Below are 18579 nucleotides of genomic sequence, written 5' to 3'. Positions count from 1 at the left end.
TCTTGGTGGCTGCAGCAGCCTTAGCATTTCATGCCCATGTCTGGTGTCTGTGCTGACAGCCGTGGCTCGCGCCTGTCTCTGGAGCTTGTTTAGGCAGTGCTCTGAATCCCCTCTCCTCACGCACCCCGAAACAATGGTCTCTTGCCTCTTCGGCAGGTCCACATTTTTTCCCGGACTCCCTTCCAGGTAGCTGTGACACACTAGCCCCCTTCAGGCTATGTTCACGCAGCCAACCCCAGTCCTCTCCCTGGGATCTGACCTCCAAAGCCCCAGCCTCAGCTCCCAGCCCCCTCCCGTCCTGGCGGCTGAGCAGACCAGCCTCTCAGGCTGGTGAGTGCTGGTCAGCATCCTCTGTGCGGGAATCTCTCCGCTTTGCCCTCCACACCCCCGTTGCTGTGCTCTCCTCCGCGGCTCCGGAGCTTCCACCATGCCACCTGCGTCTCCGCCAGTGAAGGGGCTTCCTAGCGTGTGGAAACTTTTCCTCCTTCACAGCTCCCTCCCAGAGGTGCAGGTCCCTTCCCTATTCTTTTGTCTGTGTTTTTTCTTTTTTCTTTTGCCCTACCCAGGTACGTGGGGAGTTTCTTGCCTTTTGGGAAGTCTGAGGTCTTCTGCCGGCATTCAGTAGGTGTTCTGTAGGAGTTGTTTCACGTGTAGATGTATTTCTGATGTATTTGTGGGGAGGAAGGTGATCTCCACATCTTACTCCTCCCCCATCTTGAAGGTCTCTCTGAATTTTTGAATTTTGTTTTATTATATTTTTTATACAGCAGGTTCGTATTAGTTATCTATTTTATACTTATTAGTGTATATATGTCAGTCAAGATCTCCCAATTCATCCCACCACCACCACCCCAGGATCCTTTGCTTATTTTATGTACTAGACCCTGATTTCTCTTGTTGTTTGATTTAATGATATAAAAGATTTTAAAAATGCTTTGTAAAGAGCTTCAGGGTTATTTGGTTTATAAGAACAGGGCATAATTTTTGGCTAATAAGTATTTTGGTATATATTTTTAATTGAGAATCTTCTATTTCATTTGATCGACTTCCTCATCTGAGATTTCTGAAAGTGATTCTCAGAAATGTTTAATTGTTGGTTGTTTTTCTAGAAATTTAATGAGACGTTCAGCAGGTGAAACTAGAAGGGGATGGGGCAATTAAATGATTTTTAGTATATTTATAGAGTTGGGTAATCACCACAACAATCTAATTTATAATATGTCCATCACCCTAAGAAGATTCCATGTTTAGTCATTCTGCATTCTTACCTCCAGGCCTAGGCAACCTACTGATCTGCTTTCTGTCTATATACTTGCTTTTTATGGACATTTCAGATAAATAGGATTATACGATACATGATCTTTTGTGTCTAGCTTCTTTCACTTAGCATAATGTGTTTTGAGGTTCGTCCATATTACAGTGGGTAGTGGTTTGAGTGGCAGCTCACAAATATATTTCTATTTCAATTTCCTGGAACTTGTGAATGTTCTCGTACTTGGAAAAGGGATCTTTGCATATGTAATTGTTAAGCATTTTGAGATGAAATCATCCTGGAATATTCAGGTGGTCCCTAAATCCAGTGAACAAGAATCCTTATAAGAGACAAAACAAGGAGAAGACACAGAGGGGGCGGCCATGTCAAGATAGAGCAGAGATGGGACTGTTGTGGTTATAAGCTAGTGAAGCCAATCAGTGCTGACAGGCACCAGAAGCTGGAAGAGGCAAGGGGGAATTTTCCTGTAGAGCCTCCAGAGGGAGTAGACTTCTGGCCTCCAGAACTGTGAAAGGATATATTTCTGTTGTTTTAAGCTACCCAGTTTGTAGTTATTGTTATGGCAGCCTCAAGAAAGTCATATACTATAGTACGTATCACTCCTTTTTCTTTTTTATTGCCAAACAAGTTGTTTTCCATTGTACGACAATTTTACATTTTGTTTATCCATTCATCAGTTGATGGACATTGGGGTTGTTTCCAGTTTTTGGCTATTATAAATAATGCTTCTGTGAAGATTCATGTTAAAGTTGTTGCATGGGATATGGTTTCAGTTCTCTTGGGTGGATACCTAGGAGTGGAATTGCCGAGTTATGTGGTAAATCTCTGTTTAGTATTTTACAAAACTGCCAAACTGTTTTCCAAACTGGCTCCACCATCTTACCTTCCTACCAGTAAAGTATGAGGGTTCCCGTTTCTTTACTTCCTCACCAACACTTATTACTATGTGTCTTTTGATTATTGGGTATGAAATGGTACCTCACCGTGATTTTGATTTGCATTTTCTTAATAACAAATGATGTCAGGCTTCTTTTTATGTGCTTATTGGGCATTTGTATATATTCTTTAGTGCTTTACCCATTAAAAAATGGGTCACTTATCTTTTTATTGAATTGTAAAAAGTATTTAAGTATTCTCAATACCAGTCTCTTATCATATATATGATTTAGAAATATTTTCTCCAAGTTCTATAGCTTGTTTTTAAACTTTCTTCATAGTATCTTTTGAAGCATGTAAATTTTTAATTTTGATGTTGTCCATCTTACCTTTTTTTTCCTTTTATCATTTGTGCTTTTGGTGTCCATCTAAGAAATCATGCCCTAATCCAATGTCATGTTTTAAGAGTTTTACATTTATGTCTATGATCCATTTTGAGCTAATTTTTCTATGATGTGAAGTAAAGGTCCACAGTCATCTTTTTTGCATATGGATATCTATCTATCTTAGCATCATTTTTTGAAAAGACCATTCTTTTTCCATGAAATTGTTTTGGCATATTTATTGAAAATCAATTGGCCATAAATGTAAGGGTATAACTGGTTATTTATTGTAGCATTTATTCCTTACTATAAGTCTAGATTTCATAAGGCCTTATTTTAATAATTATAAGTATAGAACATTAACCCAAAATACATTTCTCCTAAATGCAACTATATTTTTACTGCAATTACTTTGTGTGCAGAATGTGGCTTACATATGTTTATAAAGATTGTTGTGGGTTTATATAGAAAAGATATTTTCCCCATTTCTGTGGGATAATACCTTTAATATTTGGGCATTTTTGAAAATAAGGTTTTTCTTGTTGGATTTATTCTGCGAAGGGAGCCAGCAAGTTTCAGACTCTTACATCACTCAAGTTGCTTGTGTAGTCTTTCGAGAAAAATTAAACCAAGATCTCTTAAGTGATTTCCATGCAAAATTAATGCTTCCCTTGACTTCTGCCAAATGCTGTGATGCATTTATGCAGCAGATGCCAGAAAGTTTAGAACTTGTATCTGGAAAGAATTCAAAATTTTAAGATAGAAAGCATTTGTGCCTGGGGCAATATAATGACCCCACCTGTGTCTTTTTCTTGTCTCCTGGGTGTTTTCATTTTGTGTCCCGAAAGGCCCAGGCAGATCCTTCTTCTATTTTTAAATCTTTTTTATGAAACACAGTTTTAATTTTACAAGACCAGATCTCACTCCAAGTTTCAAAATATGTGGTCTTCAGCATAAAATGTTTTGACAGATACCTAATGGCCTAGCATTTTACCATCCATTTTTTCAGGCGTAGATTCAGAGAATCAGAGCCATAAAACCATAATGTTATTAGTCACCATCAGATGCTGTGTAAATTTATATTTCATACATCTATATGCTAGGCTAGCTGCTTTTTCTTTCTGTTATATTGATAACTAGCTCAACCTGTTAATATACCATTGAAATAAATGGAACGTACTTAGTTGTTGGGCTTATTAGCTTTAATGTTTTATTTATGGTCTAAGAGGACGAGCAGAAAGAAACTAGTATTTGTTGAGTGCCTGCTGTATTCCAAGTACTGTCCTAGACACGTTTAATCCCTAATATCATTTAATCCTCACAACCCCTCATTGTTGGTATTATTATCCCAGTTTTACAGATGAACTTTAAACAAACCAGATAATGATAATGACACTTTATAGTACTTGTGTGGGGCCTTTCATATCGTAGTTCTAAAGTATCATCTGACTTTTGCAGATGTTCAGTTGTAAAAAAAGAGAAACTATCATAATTTATCTCCAGTGTTTCAGAGCTGAGGATAGAAAGAAAAGGCACACTAGGTATTTCTCAACTTTTTGTGCATATTAACTATGGAAAACATACTGAACAGAGACAAGTAAACAATACAGAATACATTCATTTGGGAGTAAGGTTTTATAATGCTCACGTACAAATGGTATTGGAATAATTGGATATCCATATGTTAAAAAAAACATAAAACCTAATTCATACCACATATAAAACCTAATTCAAATAGATCATAGACCTAATTGTAAAACTTAAAACTATAATATTTCTAGATGAAAACATAGGAGAATTTCTATGACCTTGGGTTAGGCAAAGATTTTTTAGATACAATATAAAAAAATTGATAAATAGGACTTTATCAAAATTTAAAACATCTGCTATTTGCAAGACTGTTTTAAAAAAATGAAAAAGCAAGCTACAGACTTGGAAAATATTTGCCAAACATGTATCTGACACAGAACTTGTACCCATAATATCTAAAGAGCTCTCAAAAAATAGTAGTAGAAAATAAACAACTAAATATTGAAAACAGGCAAAAGATTTGAAGAGACACTTCACCAAAGAAGAGAAATGGTAGGCAAATAGTACATGGAAAGATCTTCAATATCATTAGTCATTTAGGAAATGTAAATTAAAATCACACTAAGAATATGCACCTATTAGAATGGCTTTAAAAAAGTTGATACTACCAAGTGCTGGCAAGGATATGGAGTAATTGGAACTCTTACACATTGCTGGTGGGAATGCAAAATGGAACAACCACTTTGGAAAACAGGTTAGCAGTTTCTTATAAAGTTAAGCACATACTTCTCATATGGCCAGCAATTCCATTTCTAAGTATTTAGCCAAGAGAAATGACAACTTATTTTTACCAAGAAAAAAAAAACCCCCACAAAACTGTACATGAATATTTGTAGTGGCTTTATTTATAATCACCTCAAACTGGAAACAACCCGTTATCCTGCATTTGGCGAATGGAAAACAAAATGTGGTATATCCATATAGTAGAATGTTATTCAGCAACAAAAAGGAATGGACTACTGATATACACAACAACTTAGATACATTATGCTCAGTTAAAGAAGCAAGGCTCAAAAGGCTACATACCATGTGATTCCTATTATGTAATATTGGAAAAAGCTTAACTATAGGGATACAAAACAGGTCAATAGTTACCAACTTTGAAGCTGGGGATGTGAGGGGTTTTCTATAAAGAAACAACACAAGGTAAGTTTTTGGAGTGGTAGAATTATGCATTTGTCAAAACTCACAGAACTGCACATTTAAAAGGATGAATTTCATTGGAAGTATGTTAAACCCCAATAAACTTTACCTACGTATCTATCCATCCATCAGTAAGAGAAGTCTATCCATAGGCACTCCAGCATTGGTTTGGTGGCTTTAGTGTCATCAAGAACCAAGGCCTTCTATTTTGTTGCTCTGAGATGCTGCTTGAGTCCAGAATCATATCCAAATTGCTGGCAGAGGAAGGAGTAAACAAGAAGGGGTGAAGAAGGGTCTGCAACCTTCTTTTAGAGACTTTCCCAGAGTTCTTTAATACCCTTCCATTTACACCACATTGGTCAAAGCATAGTTGCCATATTTCATCACATGTATCTGCAAGAGACTGGGAAATACAGACTTAGAGAAGAAAAGAGAATGGATGTTGGAGTATGCTGCTAGCAGTATCTGTCACACTGCCGATGGCTTCTAGCTGTCGCAGTGTTTTGTAACACTGAAGTTAAGTCTCCTGGATCTTCCACTAGGTTGCTTTATATCCTGAAGTTGCAGAGTGCCTTTCTGTTGTTCCTGTGTTCTGTTCCCAAACTCTTATTTGAGCTTACATTTTGCTAGTTAGTAGTTCCTAAAATTTAGTGAATGCATTCTTATATTAGGCACTGGGTTTGACAGCTCTGAAAACTAGGGTTTGGTAATGTTAAACAGCTGATTAAGTTCCCAAGCAAAGCTTAGGGAGAAGACATGCAAAAGTTATTTAAAAAAAAAAAAAAAACCTTCATTTGGAAAAAATCATAAATATTTGACAGCAAACGCTGGCTACTTTAAACCTATACATTTAAAGGTCAGTTACATTTCATTGTATGTTGGTTTTATCTCAATAAAATTGATTTCTAGCTTAGATAAGCAGTGAATTTCTTTAATTCATTCAAAGCAATTATTGAGAATCTAGTATGTGTTATGTTCCTATTGGGTTCAAGAGATTTGGTAGAACCTCTTTGTGCATACAAAGATTTAAAAAAATAAAAACCAGACAGAGCCCTTGCTCTAATGGAGCTCTTTTTGTAGAAGAAATAGATGTCAGTATGTGTAATTACAACTTATGTGATTGGTGTTATAATGTGGGAGTTAGAAGGTAATCTGGGAGTCTGGGTAGAATGAGTTTCTCTCTTTTCCAGAATTGTTTTAGGCTGTTCCAAGTTGTTTGCATTTCAATGTAAGTTTTAGAGTTAGCTCTATCAGTTTCTAACCCCCAAGGAGACTCTGCTGGAATTTTGATTGAGATTGAATTGAATTTAAAGATTAATTTGGGCAGAATTGAAATCTTAACAGTATTGACTCCATGAATACAGTATATCTTCTCATTTGTGTTGATCTTCTTTTGTTTCTCTCAGAAATATTTTATGGTTTTTAGTGTACAGATACTACACATATCTTGACAGATTCAGTATTTATTCATGTTGTTATAAATGGTATTATTTTCATAATTTCAACATCCAGTTGTTTGTTGCTAGTCAATAGAAATAGAATTGATTTATGATTATTTACCTTGTATCCTGTGACATGCTAAACTCACTTATTAGTTCTACTAACATTTTTGTAGATTCTTGGGATTATCTATATAGATGATCATGTGGTTTCTTAATAATGACAGTTTTATTTCTTGTTTCCAGTCTGTAAGCCTTTACTTTTTTAATTTAATTTAATTTTTTTTTTTTTGCGGTACGTGGGCCTCTCACTGTTGTGGCCTCTCCCGTTGCGGAGCACAGGCTCCAGACGCGCAGGCTCAGCGACCATGGCTCACGGGCCCAGCCGCTCCGTGGCATGTGGGATCTTCCCGGACCAGGGCACGAACCCCTGCCCCCCGCATCGGCAGGCGGACTGTCAACCACTGTGCCACCAAGGAAGCCCCTATTCTTGGTTTTTGGGGGTCTTTATAGTCCTGCATCTGGTCAGCCTGAGAGGTGTCAACTAGTGTCCATTCAAATGTGTCAAGTGGATAATTTGCTTTTCTGAGTCTTTCAGAGTCCCCAGATCTTGTTAACTCCCTTCCTCTTGTTGACCTGAAACAAATAGACTCTCAGATATTTCTCCAGCAAAATGGGTTTATTTGGGATCAGCAGAGAATTGCAATTCAAGGTCTGCCACCATGGAGCCACGTGCAAAGTCCCCAGAGGCACGGGAAGGAGAACTCTTTTATAGAGGGCAAAAGGAAGTTGGGAGGGCTGTGGTAAACAGAGTCCATGTCTTTTCATTGGCTGAGTCCTTGCCGGGAAAGAAGAGGAGTCCTTGCTGGGAAAGAAGAGGAGGAGTCTTTTTTCTTCCCGTTGGGCTCTGCTATTGTTGTAACTTCATCTGTCAAAGTTATCAGAGGCTTTCTACTGGGGCCACATGGGGCTACTCAAGAGCACTGTTGTGGGGAAGGCTACTCTTTGTCTGGTGGAACTTTGACCTGCCTCTGCCCTTTTTTTTTTTTTTTAACATCTTTATTGGAGTATAATTGCTTTACAATGGTGTGTTAGTTTCTGCTTTATAACAAAGTGAATCAGCTATACATATATCCCCAAATCTCCTCCCACCAGGTTGTTTTTTTGATGTTGAGCTGTATGAGTTCTTTGTATATTTTGGATATCAACCCCTTATGAGATATATCTTTGAAAATATCTTTCCCATTCAGTAGGCAGCCTTTTCTTTCTTAAGGTATTATTTCTTTCTTAAATGTTTGGTAGAATTCAACAGTGAAGTCATCCTTAGTGGGAGAATTTTAAACTACGTACTTAGTTTAAAATCATATAGGAATATTCTAGTTATTTATTTTTTATTGAGTGAGCTTTGGTAGTTTGTCTTTTAAGGAAATTTGTCCACTTGATCTAAATTATCAAATTTATTTATATAAATTCATTCATAAATTTTCCTTATTATTCTTTCAATGTCATTAAGCTCTATAGTGATATTTCTCTTTCATTCAAGATACTGGTGTTTGATGTTGTCTCCAGTTTCTGTTTTTTAATCATTCCAGCTAGAAATTCATTAATTTTATTGATCTTCTCAAATAGCCAGCTTTTGGTTTCTCTACTGGTTTTCTGTTTTCTGTTTTCTGTTTTATTCATTTGTATTCTCATTTCCCTCCTTCTGCTAGCTTTGGATTTAATATTCTCCCTTTTTTCTAGTTTGAATTTTAGGTCATTGATTTGAGGCCTTTCTTTTTTTCTAACATATGTAGCTACTGCTAGATTTTTCCTCTGTGCCCAGCCTTAGTCGGACACGATGAATTTTGATATATTGTATTTTCACGTTTTTTTGGCTTCAGAGTGTTGTCTAATATCCCTTGTGATTTTTTTCTTTGACTCATGGATTATTTAGAATTGTATTTACTAATTGCTAAATGTTTTGGAAGAGATATATTTCCAGATACATTTCTGTTATTGATCATTTATTTAGTTTTATTTTTTGGACAGTGTACATACTTTGTATGATTTCTGTCATTTTAGTGTGTTTAGATTTGTTTTAATGGCCCAGGATGTGGTTTGTCTTGGTGAATGTTGAATGTATAAAAGAATGCACATCCAGTTGTTGGGTGATGTATTATATAAGTGTTAATTACCTCAACTTGTTTGGTACAGTTTTTGAGGACTTCTGTAGCCTTACTGATTTTTTTGGAGTGGCAGAGAGAGGTCTACTTGTTCTATTAGTTAATGAGAGAGGAGTGTTGAAGTATACAGCTGTAAGTATGGATCTGCATTAGAGAAATGCAAATCAAAATCACAATGAGGTCACACCTCACACCAGTCAGAATGGCCATCATCAAAAAATCTAGAAAAAATAAATGCTGGAGAGCGTGTGGAGAAAAGGGAACCCTCCTGCACTGTTGGTGGGAGTGTAAATTGATACAGCCACTATGGAAAACAGTATGGAGGTTCCTTAAAAAACTGAAAGTAGAACTACCATATGACCCAGCAATCCCACTACTGGGCATATACCCTGAGAAAACCATAATTCAAAAAGAGTCATGTACCACAATGTTCACTGCAGCACTGTTTACAATAGCCAGGACATGGAAGCAACCTAAGTGTCCATCAACAGATGAATGGATAAAGAAGATGTGGCACATATATACAACGGAATATTACTCAGCCATAAAAAGAAACGAAATTGAGTTATTTGTAGTGAGGTGGTTGGACCTAGAGTCTGTTCTACAGAGTGAAGTGAGTCAGAAGGAGAAAAACAATACCATATGTTAACGCATATATATGGAATCTAAGAAGACGGTACTGCTGAACCTAGTGGCAGGGCAGGAATAAAGATGCAGGCATAGAGAACGGACATGAGGACACGGGGGCAGGGAAGGGTAAGCTGGGACGAAGTGAGAGAGTAGCATTGACATATATACACTACCAAATGTAAAACAGATGGCTAGTGGGAAGCTGCTGCATAGCACAGGGAGATCAACTCGATGCTTTGTGACGACCTAGAGACGTGGGATAGGGAGGTGGGAGGGAGGCTCAAGAGAAGGGGATATGGGGATATATGTATACATATAGCTGATTCACTTTGTTGTACAGCAGAAACTAACACAGCATTATAAAGTAATTATACTCCAATAAAGATGTGAAAAAAAATCACATGAACCTATAAAAAAAAGTGGATTTGGTATTTCTTCTTTTATTTCTGTTAAGTTTGCTTTCACATTTTGAAACTCTGTTATTAGGGACGTATGCATTTAGGATTGTTATGTCTTCTTGATCATTTGACTATCATTATGAACTTTTCCTCTGTCTCTAGTTTTATTTCTTCTTTTGAAGTCCACTTTGACATTAATATAGTCACTCTTGCTTCCTTTTGATTATGTTATGGCACATCTTTTTTCCATCCTTTTAATGTTAGACTGTTTAGTCTTTTTATTTATTTATTTATTTAAAGATTTATTTATTTGTTTTTTTGGCTGCGTTGAGTCTTCGTTGCTGTGTGTGGGCTTTCTCTCATTGTGGCAAGGGGCACTACTCTTTGTTGCAGTGCATTGGCTTCTCATTGTGGTGGCTTCTCTTGTTGTAGAGCACAGGCTCTAGGCACGTGGGCTTCAGTAGTTGTGGCACACGGGCTCAGTAGTTGTGGCTCGTGGGCTCTAGAGCACAGGCTCAGTAGTTGTGGCACATGAGCTTAGTTGCTCCACGGCATGTGGGATCTTCCCGGATCTGGGATCAAACCTGTATACTCTACATTGGCGGGCGGATTCTTAACCACTGTGCCAACAGGGAGGTCCCAAGTCTTTATATTTAAAAGTTTTTGTATGTTTTTTAATACAGAATCTGCTGAATTTTGCTTTTATCTAATCTGACATTCTTTTCCTTTTAATTCAAGCTTTTATGCCTTTTTCAATTAATGTAATTACTGATGAGGTTGGATTTAAACCTGCCATATCGCTATTTGTTTTATATTTATCCCATTGTTCTTTTAAATTATCTTTTCCTATTTTTTTAACATCTTTATTGGAGTATAATTGCTTTACAATGGTGTGTTAGTTTCTGCTTTATAACAAAGTGAATCAGTTATACATATACATATGTTCCCATATCTCTTCCCTCTTGTGTCTCCCTCCCTCCCACCCCTCTAGGTGGTCACAAAGCACCGAGCTGATCTCCCTGTGCTATGAAGCTGCTTCCCACTAGCTATCTATTTTACGTTTGGTAGTGTATATATGTCCATGCCACTCTCTCACTTTGTCCCAGCTTACCCTTCCCCCTCCCCATATCCTCCACTCCATTCTCTCGTAGGTCTGTGTCTTTATTCCCATCTTGCCCCTAGGTTCTTCATGACCTTTTTTTTTTTTCTTAGATTCCATATATATGTGTTAGCATACGGTATTTGTTCTTCTCTTTCTGACTTACTTCACTCTGTATGACAGACTCTAGGTCCATCCACCTCACTACAAATAACTCAATTTCGTTTCTTTTTATGGCTGAGTAATATTCCATTGTATATATGTGCCACATCTTCTTTATCCGTTCATCTGTTGATGGACACTTAGGTTGCTTCCATGTCCTGGATACTGTAAATAGAGCTGCAATGAACATTTTGGTACATGACTCTTTGAATTCTGGTTTTCTCAGGGTATATGCAAAGTAGTGGGATTGCTGGGTCGTAGGGTAGATCTATTTTTAGTTTTTTAAGGAACCTCCATACTGTTCTCCATAGTGGCTGTATCAATTTACATTCCCACCAACAGTGCAAGAGTGTTCCCTTTTCTCCACACCCTCTCCAGCATTTATTGTTTGTAGATTTTTTGATGATAGCCATTCTGACTGGTGTGAGATGATATCTCATTGTAGTTTTGATTTGCATTTCTCTAATGATTAATGATGTTGAGCATTCTTTCATGTGTTTGTTGGCAATCTGTATATCTTCTTTGGAGAAATGTCTGTTTAGGTCTTCTGCCCATTTTTGGATTGGGTTGTTTGTTTTTTTGTTATTGAGCTGCATGAGCTGCTTGTAAATTTTGGAGATTAATCCTTTGTCAGTTGCTTCATTTGCAAATATTTTCTCCCATTCTGAGGGTTGTGTTTTGGTCTTGTTTATGGTTTCCTTTGCTGTGCAAAAGCTTTTAAGTTTCATTAGGTCCCATTTTGTTTATTTTTCTTTTTATTTCCATTTCTCTAAGAGGTATGTCAAAAACGATCTTGCTGTGATTTATGTCATAGAGAGTTCTGCCTATGTTCTTCTCTAAGAGTTTGATAGTGTCTAGCCTTACATTTAGCTCTTTAATCCATTTTGAATTTATTTTTGTGTGTGTTTTTATGGAGTATTCTAATTTCATACTTTTACATGTACCTGTCCAGTTTTCCCAGCACCACTTATTGAAGAGGCTCTCTTTTCTCCATTGTATATTCTTGCCTCCTTTATCAAAGATAAGGTGACCATATGTGCATGGGTTTATCTCTGGGCTTACTATCCTGTTCCATTGATCTATATTTCTGTTTTAGTGCCAGTATCAGACTGTCTTGTTTACTGTAGCTTTGTAGTATAATCTGAAGTAAGGGAGCCTGATTACTCCAGCTCCTTTATTCGTTCTCAAGATTGCTTTGGCTATTTGGGGTCTTTTATATTCCCATACAAATTGTGAAATTTTTGTTCTAGTTCTGTGAAAAATGCCAGTGGTAGTTTGATAGGGATTGCATTAAATCTGTAGATTGCTTTGGGTAGTAGAGTCATTTTCACAATGTTGATTCTTCTAATCCAAGAACATGGTATATCTCTCCATCTATTCATATCATCTTTAATTTCTTTCATCAGTGTCTTATAGTTTTCTGCATACAGGTCCTTTGTCTCTTTAGGTAGATTTATTCCTAGATATTTTATTCTTTTCGTTGCAGTGGTAAATAGAGGTGTTTTCTTAATTTCACTTTCAGATTTTTCATCATTATTATATAGGAATGCCAGAGATTTCTGTGCATTACTTTTGTATCCTGCTACTTTACCAAATTCATTGATTAGTTCTAGTAGTTTTCTGGTAGCATCTTTAGGATTCTCGATGTATAGTATAATGTCATCTGCAAAGAGTGACAGCTTTACTTCTTCTTTTCCAATTTGGATTCATTTTATTTCTTTTTCTTCTCTGATTGCTCTGGCTAAAACTTCCAAAACTATGTTGAATAATAGTGGTGAGAGTGGGCAACCCTGTCTTGTTCCTGATCTTAGTGGAATTGGTTTCAGTTTTTCAACGTTGAGGACGTTGTTGGCTGTGGGTTTGTCATATATGGCCTTTATTATGTTGAGGAAAGTTCCCTCTATGCCTGCTTTCTGCAGGATTTTTGTCATAAATGGGTGTTGAATTTTGTCGAAAGCTTTATCTGCATCGATTAAGATGATCATATGTTTTTTCCCCTTCAATTTGTTAATATGGTGTATCACTTTGATTGATTTGTGTATCTTGAAGAATCCTTGCATTCCAGGAATAAATCCCACTTGATCATGGTGTATGATCCTTTTAATGTGCTGTTGGATTCTGTTTGCTAGTATTTTGTTGAGGATTTTTGCATCTATGTTCATCAGTGATATTGGCCTGTAGTTTTCTTTCTTTGTGACATCTTTGTCTGGTTTTGGTATCAGGGTGATGGTGGCCTCGTAGAATGAGTTTGGGAGTATTCCTCCCTGTGCTATATTTTGGAAGAGTTTGAGAAGGATAGGTGTTAGCTGTTCTCTAAATGTTTGATAGAATTCGCCTGTGAAGCCATCTGGTACTGGGCTTTTGTTTGTTGGAAGATTTTTAATCACAGTTTCAATTTCAGTGCTTGTGATTGGTCTGTTCATATTTTTTCTTTTTCCTGGTTCAGTCTCGGCAGGTTGGGCATTTCTAAGAATTTGTCCATTTCTTCCAGGTTGTCCATTTTATTGGCATAGAGTTGCTAGTAGTAATCTCTCATGATCCTTTGTATTTCTACAGTGTCAGTTGTTACTTCTCCTTTTGCATTTCTTATTCTATTGATTTGAGTCTTCTCCCTTTTTTTCTTGATGAGTCTGGCTAATGGTTTATCAATTTTGTTTATCTTCTCAAAGAACCAGCTTTTAGTTTTATTGATCTTTGACTTCGTTTCCTTCATTTATTTCTGATCTGATCTTTGTGGTTTCTTTCTTTCTGCTAACTTGGGGTTTTTCTTTTTTTGTTCTTCTTTCTCTAATTGCTTTAGGTGCAAGTTTAGGTTGTTTATCTGAGATGTTTCCTGTTTCTTAAGGTAGGATTGTATTGCTATAAACTTCCCTCTTAGAACTGTTTTTGCTGCATCCTATAGGTTTTGGGTCGTCGTGTCTCCATTGTCATTTGTTTCTAGGTATTTTTTGATTTCCTCTTTGATTTCTTCAGTGGTCACTTGGTTATTAAGTAGTGTATTGTTTAGCCTCCATGGGCTTGTATTTTTTACAGATCTTTTCCTGTAATTCATATCTGGTCTCATAGCGTTGTGTTCGGAAAAGATGCTTGATACAATTTAAATTTTCTTAAATTTATCAAGGCTTGATTTGTGACCCACGATATGATCTATCCTGGAGAATGTTCCAAGAGCACTTGAGAAGAATGTGTATTCTGTTGTTTTTGGATCGAATGTCCTATAGATAGCAATTCAGTCCATCTTGTTTAATGTATCATTTAAATCTCGTGTTTCCTTATTTATTTTCATTTTGGATGATCTGTCCATTGGTGAAAGTGGGGTGTTAAAGGCCCCTCCTATGATTGTGTTACTGTCGATTTCCCCTTTTATGGCTGTTGGTATTTGCCGTATGTATTGGGGTGCTTCTGTGTTGGGTGCATAAATATTTACAATTGTTTTATCTTCTTCTTGTATCGATCCTTTGATCATTATGTAGTGCCCTTCTTTGTCTCTTGTAATAATCTTTATTTTAAAGTCTATTTTGTCTGATATGAGAATTGCTACTCCAGCTTTCTTTTTTTTTTTTTTTTGCGGTACGCAGGCCTCTCACTGTTTTGGCATCTCCCGTTGCAGAGCACAGGCTCCGGATGCGCAGGCTCAGCAGCCATGGCTCACCGGCCCAGCCGCTCTGCGGCATCTGGGATCTTCCCAGACCAGGGCACGAACCTGTGTCCCCTGCATCGGCAGGTGAACTCTCAACCACTGCACCACCAGGGAAGCCCTCCAGCTTTCTTTTGATTTCCATTTGCATGGAATATCTTTTTCCATCCCCTCACTTTCAGTCTGTGTGTGTCCGTAGGTCTGAACTGGGTCTCCTGTTGACAGCATATACATGGGTCTTGTTTTTGTATCCATTCAGCGAGTCTGTGTCTTTTTTTTGGAGCATTTAATCCATTTATATTTAAGGTAATTATTGATATGTATGTTCCTGTTCCCATATTCTTAATTGTTTTGGGTTTGTTATTGTGGGTCTTTTCCTTGTCTTGTGTTTCCTGCCTAGAGAAGTTCCTGTAGCACTTGTTGTAAAGCTGGTTTAGTGGTGCTGAACTCTCTCAGCTTTTGCTTGTCTGTAAAGGTTTTAATTTTTCCATCAAATCTGAATGAGATCCTTGCTGGGTAGAGTAATCTTGGTTGTAGGTTTTTCCCTTTCATCACTTTCAATATGTCCTGCCACTCCCTTTTGGCTTGCAGAGTTTCTGCTGAAAGATCAGCTGTCAACCTATGGGGATTCCCTTGTGTGTTACTTGTTTTTTTTCCCTGCTGCTTTTAATATGTTTTCTTTGTATTTAATTTTTGGTAGTTTGATTAATATGTGTCTTGGCATGTTTCTCCTTGCATTCGTCCTGTATGGGATCCTCTGTGCTTCCTCGACTTGATTGACTATTTTCTTTCCCATACTAGGGAAGTTTTCAACTATAATCTCTTTAAATATTTTCTCAGTCCCTTTCTTCTTCTCTTCTTCTTCTGGGACCCCTATAATGTGAATGTTGTTGCATTTAATGTTGTCTCTGAGGTCTCTGAGACTGTCTTCAGTTCTTTTCATTATTTTTTCTTTATTCTGCTCTTCTGTAGTTATTTCCACTATTTTGTCTTCCAGGTCACTTATCCGTTCTTCTGCCTCCGTTATTCTGCTATTGATCCCTTCTAGAGAATTTTTAATTCCGTTTATTGTGTTCTTCATCATTGTTTGTTTGCTCTTTAGTTCCTCTAGGTCCTTGTTAAATGTTTCTTGCATTTTGTCTATTCTTTTTCCAAGATTTTGGATCATCTTTCCTATCATTTTTTGAATTCTATTTCAGGTAGACTGCCTATTTCCTCTTCATTTATTAGGTCTGGTAGGTGTTTACCTTGCTCCTTCATCTGCTGTGTGTTTTTCTGTCTTCTCATTTTGCTTTACTTACTCTGTTTGGGGTCTCCTTTTCGCAGGCTACAGGTTCATAGTTCCCGTTGTTTTTGATGTCTGTCTCCAGTGGCTAAGGTTGGTTCAGTGGGTTGTGTAGGCTTCCTGGTGGAGGGGACTAGTGCCTGTGTTCTGGTGGATGAGGCAGGATCTTATCTTTCTGGTGGGCAGGTCCACATCTGCTGGTGTGTTTTGGGGTGTCTGTGGCCTTATTATGATTTTAGGCAGCCTCTCTGCTAATGGATGGGTCTGTGTACCTGTCTTGCTAGTTGTTTGTCATAGGGTGTCCAGCACTGTAGCTTGCTGGTTGTTGAGTGAAGCTGATTATTGGCGTTGAGATGGAGATCTCTGGGAAATTTGCACCGTTTGATATTATGTGGAGCTGGGAGGTCTCTGGTGGACCAGTGTCCTGAACTCGGCTCTCCCACCTCAGAGGCACAGCACTTGACTCCTGGCTGGAGCACCAAGAGCCTTTCATGCACACGGCTCAGAATAAAAGGGAGGAGAAAATAGAAAGAAAGAAAGAGGATAAAATAAAATACAGTAAAATAAAATAAAGTTATTAAAAGAAAAAATAATTATTAAGAAAAATAATTTTTAAGTAAAAAAACAAACAAACAACAAAAAAACCGGACAGACAGAACCCTAGGACAAATGGTGAAAGCAAAGCTATACAGACAAAATCACACACAGAAGCGTACACATACACACTCACAAAAAGAGAAAAAGTGGAAAAAATAATATATCTTTGCTCCCAAAATCCACCTCCTCAATTTGGGATGATTCGTTGTCTATTCAGGTATTCCACTGATGCAGGTACATCACGTTGATTGTGGAGATTTAATCCGCTGCTCCTGAGGCTGCTGGGAGACATTTCCCTTTCTCTTCTTTTTTCGCACAGCTCCCGGGGTTCAGCTTTGGATTTGGCCCCGCCTCTGCGTGTAGGTCTCCTGAGGGCATCTGTTCCCTGCCCCGACAGGACGGGGTTAAAGAAGCAGCTGATTCGGGGGCTCTGGCTCACTGAGACCGGGGGCAGGGAGGGTACGGACGCGGGGCGAGCCTGCGGCGGCAGAGGCCGGCATGACGTTGCACCAGCCTGAGGCCGCTGTGCGTTCTCCCGGGGAAGTTTTCCCTGGATCATGGGACCCTGGCAGTGGTGGGCTGCACAGGCTCCCTGGAGGGGAGGTGGGGATAGTGACCTGTGCTTGCACACAGGCTTCTTGGTGGCCACAGCAGCAGCCTTAGTGTCCCATGCCCGTCTCTGGGGTCCGCGCTGATAGCCGTGTCTCACGCCCGTTTCTGGACCTCCTTTAAGTGGTGCTCTTAAACCCCTCTCCTCGCGCACCAGGAAACAAAGAGGGAAGAAAAAGTCTCTTGCCTCTTCGGCAGTTCCAGACCTTTTCCTGGACTCCCTCCCCGCTAGCCGTGGCGCACTAGCCTCCTTCAGGCTGTGTTCACTCCGCAACCCCAGTCCTCTCCCGAGATCCAACCTCCGAAGCCCGAGCCTCAGCTCCCAGCCCCCGCCCGCCCCGGCGGGTGAGCAGAGAAGCCTCTCAGGCTGGTGAGTGCAGGTCGGCACCGATCCTCTGTGCGGGAATCTCTCTGCTTTGCCACCCCCGTTGCTGCGCTCACCTCCGCGGCTCCGAAGCTTCCCCCTCCCCCACCCGCAGTCTCCGCCCGTGAAGGGGCTTCTAGTGTGTGGAAACCTTTCCTCCTTCACGGCTCCCTCCCACTTGTGCAGGTCCCGTCCCTATTCTTTTGTCTCTGTTTTTTCTTTTTTCTTTTGCCCTACCCAGGTATGTGGGGAGTTTCTTGCCTTTTGGGGGGTCTGAGGTCTTCTGTCAGCGTTCAGTAGGTGTTCTGTAGGAGCTGTTCCACATGTAGATGTATTTCTGATGTATCTGTGGGGAGGAAGGTGATCTCCGTGTCTTACTCTTCTGCCATCTTGAAGCTGCCTCCTTTTCCTATTTTTGATAGGATTAATTTTTGGTTTCCATTTTTTCTCCATTATTACATATTCATTATAAAAAATGTCTTAGCGATTGCTTGAGAGTTAGTAATATGCATCTTTAATGTAGCAAAGTCTCTATTCAAATAATATTTTACCGTTTCAAATATAGTATAAACTGTATACTTTCATTCCTCCCTCCCAACCTTTGTGCTATTTCTGTCACACCTTTTACTTGAACATATGTTACAAACCTCACAATATGTTACTATTTTTGCTTTATAGCCATTTATCTTTTAAGGGGATTTAAACATTTTAAATGTTTTACATTTAATGTCTTTTACATTACCCTCATTTTTACCATATGTGGCACTCTTCATTTCTTAGTGTAGATTCGTATTTCCATTTGTGTCATATTTGTTCTTTGTGAAGAATTTCTTTTAACATTTCTTGTACATATCTGATGGAAATGAATTATCTCAGGTTTTGTTCATGTGAAAAAGCCTTTATTTCACCTTCTTTTGAAATATGTTTTC

General features: G+C 38.4%; 1 protein-coding gene across 2 annotated transcripts in view; it reads left to right on the top strand.

The window, feature by feature from the left end:
* The window catches only part of WDR70 (WD repeat domain 70), a gene marked incomplete at its 5' end in the record, with an annotated part of 295937 nt that overhangs the window by 160615 nt on the left and 116743 nt on the right, over positions 1-18579 (top strand). The gene's annotated exons all lie outside the window — the stretch shown is intronic.

The sequence above is a fragment of the Hyperoodon ampullatus genome (assembly GCF_949752795.1).
Source record: "Hyperoodon ampullatus genome assembly, chromosome: 4".
Classification (NCBI taxonomy): Eukaryota; Metazoa; Chordata; class Mammalia; order Artiodactyla; family Ziphiidae; genus Hyperoodon; species Hyperoodon ampullatus.
This window is presented reverse-complemented; position numbering and strand designations above follow the sequence as displayed.